Below are 9032 nucleotides of genomic sequence, written 5' to 3' on the forward strand. Positions count from 1 at the left end.
CTAGATTACATCCACTTTTCATTTGCAATAGTAAGAAGCCAATGCTATGTCTAGTTGATTACAGGACAACAGGGAGACTTGACAATTCAGTAATGGATCAACCTAGGGGAACTCCACTGGCCTTCTACAAGTTAAACGTCCTTGGTCCAGACAAGTTTTCTGAGCCCACTTCTTTTTTCCATTACACAGGCTTCACACATTTCCCTCTGTTTCTCTAATCTTTACTATTTCTGCCATACATTGTGGCCCCTGAGGGTCTTCTTCAGTGTGAGACTGATCATAGAATGGGATTTAGCACTTTCTCGGCTCTAGGTCACCCACAATGTTCATCTTTAAAGTGCTTTCCTGATCATCCCTATAAAGAAAAATAATGGAGTGAATCGCAATATGATTGTTTTATTCATTCAGCAAAGCATTTTTGAACATTTACTTTGTGCCTGGAACTATGCTAAGCGCTAGCATTTCAGCAGTGAAACTAAGTAGTCTGTACCCTCACAGTGACAATAGTTCTAGGAAATCATATGATGGTGAGTACATTGATCTAAGGCATCTTTCAAAGTTCTTAGAGTCACTGTCCCTTAGAGTCACTGTTCCTTGCCTTGTTTTTTCAATCTTTTGCTAGATTAGGATAGTGTCTGTGTTTTCTAAGCAAAAAAAAAAAAAATCTGGGTTCCTAGACAGGTATTAAGAGAGAGAATTCGATATCAGAATTTCTTGAGGAAAAAAACAAACAAAATATTGCAGCCTATGGTCATATGGCATTGGATGCTAAACTTAGCTCCTTAGACTACAATCGAAAGTAGATTCAGGCTTGCACCATCATATTCTTGGGATGGCTGGTGATAGTTTTGAGTTAGTAGAAATGTTATTCTCTTCCAGGATCACTGTCATAATTTGAGTATGTGCCCCTCTCGCACCTAAAGTTTAGTTTTATGACCTCTTTACTTAAGGCTAGTGCCTTCCTGTGTACCTTCACTTCTTTGATCCCTCCTGGGAAATCTCCTTGGGCCCAGATCCAAGAAGTCCTACTGTCTTCCCTGTTTCAGGCCTCTGTCTTGAAAGGTTTGAAAAAAATTAACTAGCCATATATTAAGAATGGTTCTGTTTAGATAAATTGTGGCTCACCTCTTCTACTAGGTTAATAGACCTTCATCCATGGACCTGATCTTTCTCTGCCTTTTTCTTTTAAAAAATTATTGAAATTGATTTGCATCAAAGCACTCTTTTAGGTGGTTCCCATGCATAACACCACATATTTCCCACAACAACCCTATGGAGAAAGTAATTTTTTTTAATTCCCATTTTGTAAGTGAGGAAATTGAGGCCCTGAGAGGGGGAGGTGAGCTCACATGGAGGCTAGGTAATCACAGTGGTTGGCATCTTCTTTTCAAGGGCTTGTTTCTAAAATCTTGTTCAATTAAAACCTGGCTGAAATATATGGGTTCTATGTAGGATTGAACTGAATACAAGAGCAATGTGAGTTAATAGTGAATGTGGTTGCCATAAATGCAAATAGGCTTCATTAATGAAAATGAACTTTCTATAACAAAGAAGGTGATCACTTTTCCCTGTTGTCTGTTGGCCATACCATATCTGGAATGGTATATTCAGTTTTGGATACTATATTTCAAGAGAAATATTAAAACTAGAAAGTATCCAGGAAGGAGCAGCTAGGGTAGCTTACCTTTAGATCTAGAAACCTATGATAGATAAAAAGACACTGAAGGGATTAATGGTATTTCACTTGTAAAAGTGGAAGTTTAGCTGACTCTAGATACTTTATAGAGGAGAGAATTGATTTCTCCTATACTTTTACAGAGGTTAGGGAAAGTAGATACATGAGAAAAAGAGGAATATCTCAACTCACATTCAGGTATAATATTATGATTAGAATAGACCTAAAGTACAATGGTATCCCACATCAGAGTAGAAGTTGCCTGTCTCCTATGGGATTCAGTTGGATGAGCAACCACTTTTTGGGGACTGTTGAAGAGGAGACCACTTCCAATGAAATGCACTGTTGTGTGAAAAGTACCTAGAATTTAGGATTTCAATAAATGTCACTTGTTATATGTAATAATTTCCCATAAGCAGATTCTACACGTTAGCAGTCCTCATCTCAACGGATTCACAATTTGATCTTTCTCTCATGCTTTGGCCAAAGCTGACCACCCCCATGATTTCTCTTTTTCCCCACTACCAGGTATTTGTAACTGCTGCTCCCATTTCCTGAAAATCTTACCCAGCTGCATCCATGCCTATTAGTTTGGGGATTAACACTTCAAGCGAGATCCCAAATACCATCTCCTCAACAGAGCCTTTAATTGAGCTTTTCCATCAATTGTGCTCCGTCAGAACAGTGTAAGTGTTTTGCTATCTTTCAAAGTCAACCATACCCAATATCCTTTCCTATCAAAGTTTAAACTTCTTGTGAGACTGTTGTCTTGTACATCATTGTATTTATGCCCCCATCCCCACCTATAGCATATAGGTTATTATAACCCAGTGTCTGGCACATTTTCAGTTCTTAATCCATGTCTGTTGAATCGAATGGAATTAGAGAGAGTTAAGTTATGATGTTAAGATTAAGACAAGATACGAAACTGAGCCGGTGACAACTGATAAGAAAACCTTTGTCCCTGAGCCTCATTTAGGATGATCGATATTTGAAGACTTTTCTTTAGAATTCTGCCTCAAGGTACAGAAACAAAGGCCCAGAAAAAGAACTGGAAACAAAAGGAACCAAGTTAGAGCTGGTTTGGGTTTTTACACCTAAACTGCTCATATCTATAAGCAAGGGCTTATTTTTCTTTGCTTGAGTTTGTTTGAATTTGGTTGGATTACCTGCTAGAAGTTGTTGTATTGTTCCTTTTGCCAATCGTTGAATAATTACAGTACCCTATTCTCATACTAAATGAAGACTGTACTTCACAAAGCAGGTTAAAATACTGATTCGTAGTAACTTCTAATACTTACCAGTGAATTATGGAGATAGGAGTAACAGAATCAGAATTTTAAATGATTTAGGTTGCCCCTCAAAATAAGTCCCATTGTAATTCTACGCAAATTACTGTAGAAGGTTTCTGGTGGTAAATTCACCAAGTACTTTAATCATCTTTCTTTAAATAATTTTTAATCAGCCAACATCATACAAACTTGCATGCAATTAAAAATGTCAAAGATAGTGGTTTGAGGAATCTTCAGGTTTCAACATTTTTAATATATTTTTGGCTTCCAGTTTTTTGTTTCCTTTCAGTGTTTTTGTTGTATCATTTATTTCCAGCTTATGATAGTTATCAAGGCAAGACCAGTTGGGAAGATCATAAAATGTTTTAAGTAGGAGAGCAAGTTAAGGCCAGGACTTGTCTTATTATTGTATATATTTTTATTTACCTTTTTTATTTAGGCATTTTAAAATGACAACTTGATTCAGCAAATAAATTTTTGCAATAATCAGTTCTACACAAAGCACAAAATATTTTTTTGTGTGTGTTCCCAACAGATTCCATTTCACTCATAATTCTCTATTTCTATTTTGCCATAAACTGTGTCCTCATACGTTAAATAATTTTGGCTTTCCCAGACCACTAAACACCCTTGGAGTGCCACCATTTCTGCAGTTTCCCCAGGTTGCTTAGAGAAGAGCCAATTGTTGAGCTCCTTTGTCCTCATTTGGTCATAGAGTTTCTTCCTGTATTTGACAGTCTACACAATGCTGTTGGTAGTGTTTCTTTTGTATTCCTTTCATACTGTGTATGTCTTAGTTTCATGGTTTGGTTGCATTTTTTGTATTTTCAATTCTTTTTTAATGTCTAATACAGGTTGTTAGGTGAAACTATGTGATTCACTTTGTACAAGGCCTTGCAAAATTGGAGTCCTAATAGTTTTATATGATGAACACATCTTTTCGAAAGAAAAGTAGTAGTTCTATTTCTTTTAATTTACTCTATTGGTGGATAGAAGAGGTTTGCTTCATCATTCTATAATAGATTTGACTGAATTAGTATTTGTCCTAATGTCACTGTTATGACTTGTTACTTCATGTTTTCTTTAAAAAATCCTTCACAGTGTTCTTGCATTGTTTATTCTGTTGCTGCCTTAATATTAGAAAGCTTGTGATTTTAGTGGCACAGATGTCATGACAATGCTATAATGCATTTAAAACCTGCCTTCCTGTTTCATGGAGTAAAAATCAGACTCTGGGCCAAAGATATAAATATATACCAGGAAGAAAAGCACGTTATCTTTGAATAACTATGCCCAAATGCTAGGTAAAGCTATGTTCCAGGCTGTGTTGCCTTAGAGTTATGAACTCCAGGAAAACATGTCCTTAGACTTAAGTCATTCCTGTGGGTATGGACCCTTGTGATGAGATTCCTTCAGTTCAGGTGTGGCCAAACTGAATCAGGATGTGTCTTAATCTTCTTACTGGAGGGCTGATAAAGAAGGTCACAGAGAGAGAAGCCTTGGGAGCAGCCAGAAGGTAGAGGTCAGTGGAACCCAGAAGCGAAAGGAGAAGATGCCACCATGAGCAAAAAGCCAAAAAACTTCCAATATTGCTGGCCAGTCAGAAGATACTGACAGCTGGGGGAAGCCAACCTTCTAGCCTCTGAAATCATGAGCCAATAAATTCCTGATGTTAAGCCCATCCATTGAATGATATTTGTTTTAACAGCTAGGAAACTAAGACATAGGTGAAATGGTATTCTTTAATATGTACACTAATGCCAATAGTGCCTGGCAGAGGTGCACAGATACTTTCAGTGAATATTACCAGACACTTGTGGACCTAGAAAAGAATGTGCTACATAACTTTTAAATATACATGGATGGTTAAAATAAACCTAACACCTCAATTTCCGTGTGTTGTGATAATCTACGCCAAGAAGGAAAACAAAGTTTATAAAAAAAGTTCCCTTTCACGTGTTCTGTTTGAAATCTGCTGGCACCTTCAATTTTGACTAACTATTTAAATACAGCTTCCTTCATCACAGCTGGTTGCCTGTGAATGAGAAATATTTAAATACACTGCTAAATTTTCTAAATGGAATTTTTAGAAATTCCACATTATGCATCTGCATGTGCAATTTCAGCTAAATCATAATACAGCATAATAGTAATATATTTCTTACTTTGCTAATTACTTTATTAGCTAATTAGTATTAAAACAGATTGTTGGAATACCTAATATGATTCCTTAAATGCTGCTTAGTGTTAAAGAGTAAAACTGCTACCACTGGTAGTTCAGTGAGAAATTTCAAGATGTTCTTGTCATAGCAATAATAATTATAAATGAGTCGAAGTCCAATTCCTATACTCTAATACTTCCTGTGGGGGTATGAGCCCCGAAAATTACATGAGAGTGGCTGACTGTAATATTTAATCCCCCTAACAATCTCCTGTGGTGAATCTGATTAGCTCAAGACAACTCTGAGGAATTCTCAGGCAAGATCAGTAGGTCAGAATTGTGTAAACTCAAGAGGCCATGTTTGTTTTTCATCATTGTATACCTCCTACTGCACCTAGCACAGTTCACTGCACAAAATGGGAAGTCTATCCACATTTGCCGAGTGAAGGGGTTTGTTGAGTCCAAGATCTGTATGGAGCTAAGTTGGGGTACATAAGAAGCAAGTGTTAACCTTTCTCGCTATTCCCGTGGGAAACATGGGATTTGGTGTGCCTGAAAACATTTCCATATGAGCCAGACAACAAGTCAACTCTGTAGCAAGCACAGACCCTGTCCTTAAAAAGCTATTTAGCTAGAGGACAAAATACATAGAGTGTTTAAAAAAATGTTGAGTTGCTTAGGTAACAAATCTATACATGTATATTCATGCTGTGAATTGTATATATGCATATATTTATAATAAAATATTCACATTGGAAATCTTTAGCAAAAAAATTGAAGAAACAAATATTCCAAATATTCAGCATCAGCTTCATTTTCATTTTTGAATTCTCCATACTAAAAACTCAGTCATTTTTCAGCCATATGGGCATCCCAGTGTAATCCTTGGTATTGTGGAAATGACACTAATTTAGGAGTTGTACAGACCTGGGTTTTAATTTTGGCCCTTCCTTTTACTAGGTGTGTGACCTTGGACACATAACATTTTGGGGCCTCAATAGCTTCATGTCTGAAATGGGATAATATGATCTTTCTACAGCACAGGCTTCTCATCATAATTACGTGAAGTCATCTATGCAAGCACTTACCATATAATAGTTTCTTTTCTTTTTTTTTTTTTAAAGATTTATTTATTTATTTAATTTCCCCCCCTCCCCTGGTTGTCTGTTCTTGGTGTCTATTTGTTGCGTCTTGTTTCTTTGTCTGCTTTTGTTTCTTTGTCCGCTTCTGTTGTCGTCAGCGGCACGGGAAGTGTGGGCGGCGCCATTCCTGGGCAGGCTGCTCTTTCTTTTCACGCTGGGCGGCTTTCCTCACGGGCGCACTCCTTGCGCGTGGGGCTCCCCCACGCGGGGGACACCCTTGCGTGGCACGGCACTCCTTGCGCGCATCAGCGCTGCGCATGGCCAGCTCCACACGGGTCAAGGAGGCCCGGGGTTTGAACCGCGGACCTCCCATATGGTAGACGGACGCCCTAACCACTGGGCCAAAGTCCGTTTCCCAATAGTTTCTTAATGCACGCTGGTTTCCTAGAACCTGCCTACTCCTCGAAAAATGTGTGGCTGGGAGAGTTTCATATTCAAGCCCCTGGGCGGGTGTATCTTAGTAGCATATTTGTTTGTTTTCCCAAATCATTTTAAAATCTATTTACATTCTTAAAACTCTGATGAAGTTCTGCTGTTCAAAATCTTTGTACTACTAATCAGTACACAATTTGTCAGCTAGCGATCTTATCACCCAACAGTAGACATCGTCACTATCTACATTTGCAAACATGATCACATTCAAATTGTGGTTCTATTTTGTTCAAGTATTTGGTGAGCACATCAGAGGAACCAAGGAACAATCAACTAAATAAGTTTTTTAGATAAAATGGCCTAAGACACTATTTCCATGGCTCAAGGCTTAGTCCTAAAAGCTACACCAAATTGGACTTGCTAAATCTCTTGATCATGTTTGGATGGCATTTCCTTGTCATCCTTGGTGAATGCATCCTCTTGGGTAATCTCGTGGTACTCACTGTTGAACACAACAGAAGACAATGACTCAGGCTGCCTTTGTATCCTGCTGCAGATAGTTGTAGCACAGATTTCACTGATTTCTGTTGGGGACAGGGGGCAAAGTTTTCTCATCTCAGCTAACTGTATGTACATTTGAAGACTGCACTATATAGTACAGTGACTCCCTAAAACATTACGTTTGATAGGACCTCTTTTTCGGAACTCTTAGGGATGGAAAGTGTCCAGTGCCCTGGGGTCAAGCCCAGGGTGATCAGGCATGACCCCTAAGAAAGAAGCTTCCACAATACCTAGAAAGGTTAGTAATTGGCTAGGAGCAGAGCAGCTCATGCACAGGGTTAATTTAACCCAAGGAGGAAGCAGCATCTGGCTAACCAGAATAAAGGGCACAAATAGCGAATAAATGGGATAGTGCTTCTATGGTGTAAACCACTGTGGCTTCGAGTTTCAATCAGTTGTTAATAAGCTCATTCTGGTGTGAAGGATGAATGTTGGAGATCTTTGAATCTGTCCTGATCAACAAGGAAGAGGAGGTGAGGAATAAACGCTATTAGGTAAGCAAGGAAAGTTGAATCATTGCACAAAGTTACCAGCTTCCTTTCCTAGGATTAAATCAGGTTGTTAAGAAAAGGTTATTTGCTAACACATCTAAACCTAGATTTTCATATGATAGTGTTCTGAGCTTCTGTGGATCACAGCCACAGGGAACAAAATACACAGTCAACAAAACAGCCCGCCTTAAAATCCTAAATACAAGGGCATGCATCTGTGATTTTTATCTGTGCATCAGGTGGTTTAATACTTGCCAAAGTTCCCACACCTCAGTTGGCTGGGAGCTGGAAGCTATATCTTCTGATTTGCAATCCAGAGGGAGTTCTTCTGAAGTTTCCTCTCTACCAGTTTACCTTCTGTTAGCCTTGGCATCTGACACATAGGGACTATTCCAGTAATAATTCCAGAAGAATCGAATGTCTCCTACAATGCCTGATCAGTTCCCTCCTTTGTTTGCTGAAGGGAAAAAAAAAATTTTCTTCAGTCTTCTAGGTGTGCACAGAACAAATATTTCTGCATACAGATAATTTGACTCCTGCTTAGTAAAATTCATATGACATAATGGCAATAAAATATTTAATGATGCAAAACAAATTTGGAGAGAAATAAAAATAACTAAAATTGACTCTTGCCGATAAATATTTCCTTTTGACAAAGCCCCCATTGAGTGTCTAGTTTGAAAACTGCAAGATTTCCCACGGTGGTGTGCCTTGCCCTAAAATATATGTTTGCTACTGTTTTAGAAACTGATTCAAAGTGATATTTTGGAACCTTAAGTTTTCCACAAAGTATTTTCACAATATATTATGTTATATTTTTCTTTCAGCCACCAGGTGGCATGCACTTTGCTGCTGAATTATACAATGAAAATATATAATAAAAATGTATCCTGAAGAGATAAATTACATAAAGTCTTGCATACCTAAAAAAGATAATGAAAGTGAATTTTGCTATGAATTCAGTCAAAGAAAAGCTACATTCTAATAGGTTTGATAGTTATGAGAATATGCCATGTAGAGACCTTGGAACCTCTAGGGTAGACATTTATCTTAGCAAAGACCTCACACATTTATAATTGAATTAAAATATTTGAGCACAATTATTTAAAATGATATTTTCTTAACTTAAGGCATTAATTCCATTAATGACTTGGTCATGTAATGTGGAGGTAAAAATCTGCTTTCTCGCTTTTATTATGATTTGTAACCCTGGTTGCCAATGATAAATCCACACACAATTACCTAAGTAGCAAGCCAAATGAATGTGCAGGTATGCTTCACTTTGAGGAAACTCTCAAATATTAAGAAAAATTAGAAGGTAATTTTAAAAAATTTTAC

The sequence above is a fragment of the Dasypus novemcinctus genome, chromosome X (genome assembly GCF_030445035.2).
Source record: "Dasypus novemcinctus isolate mDasNov1 chromosome X, mDasNov1.1.hap2, whole genome shotgun sequence".
NCBI lineage: Eukaryota > Metazoa > Chordata > Mammalia > Cingulata > Dasypodidae > Dasypus > Dasypus novemcinctus.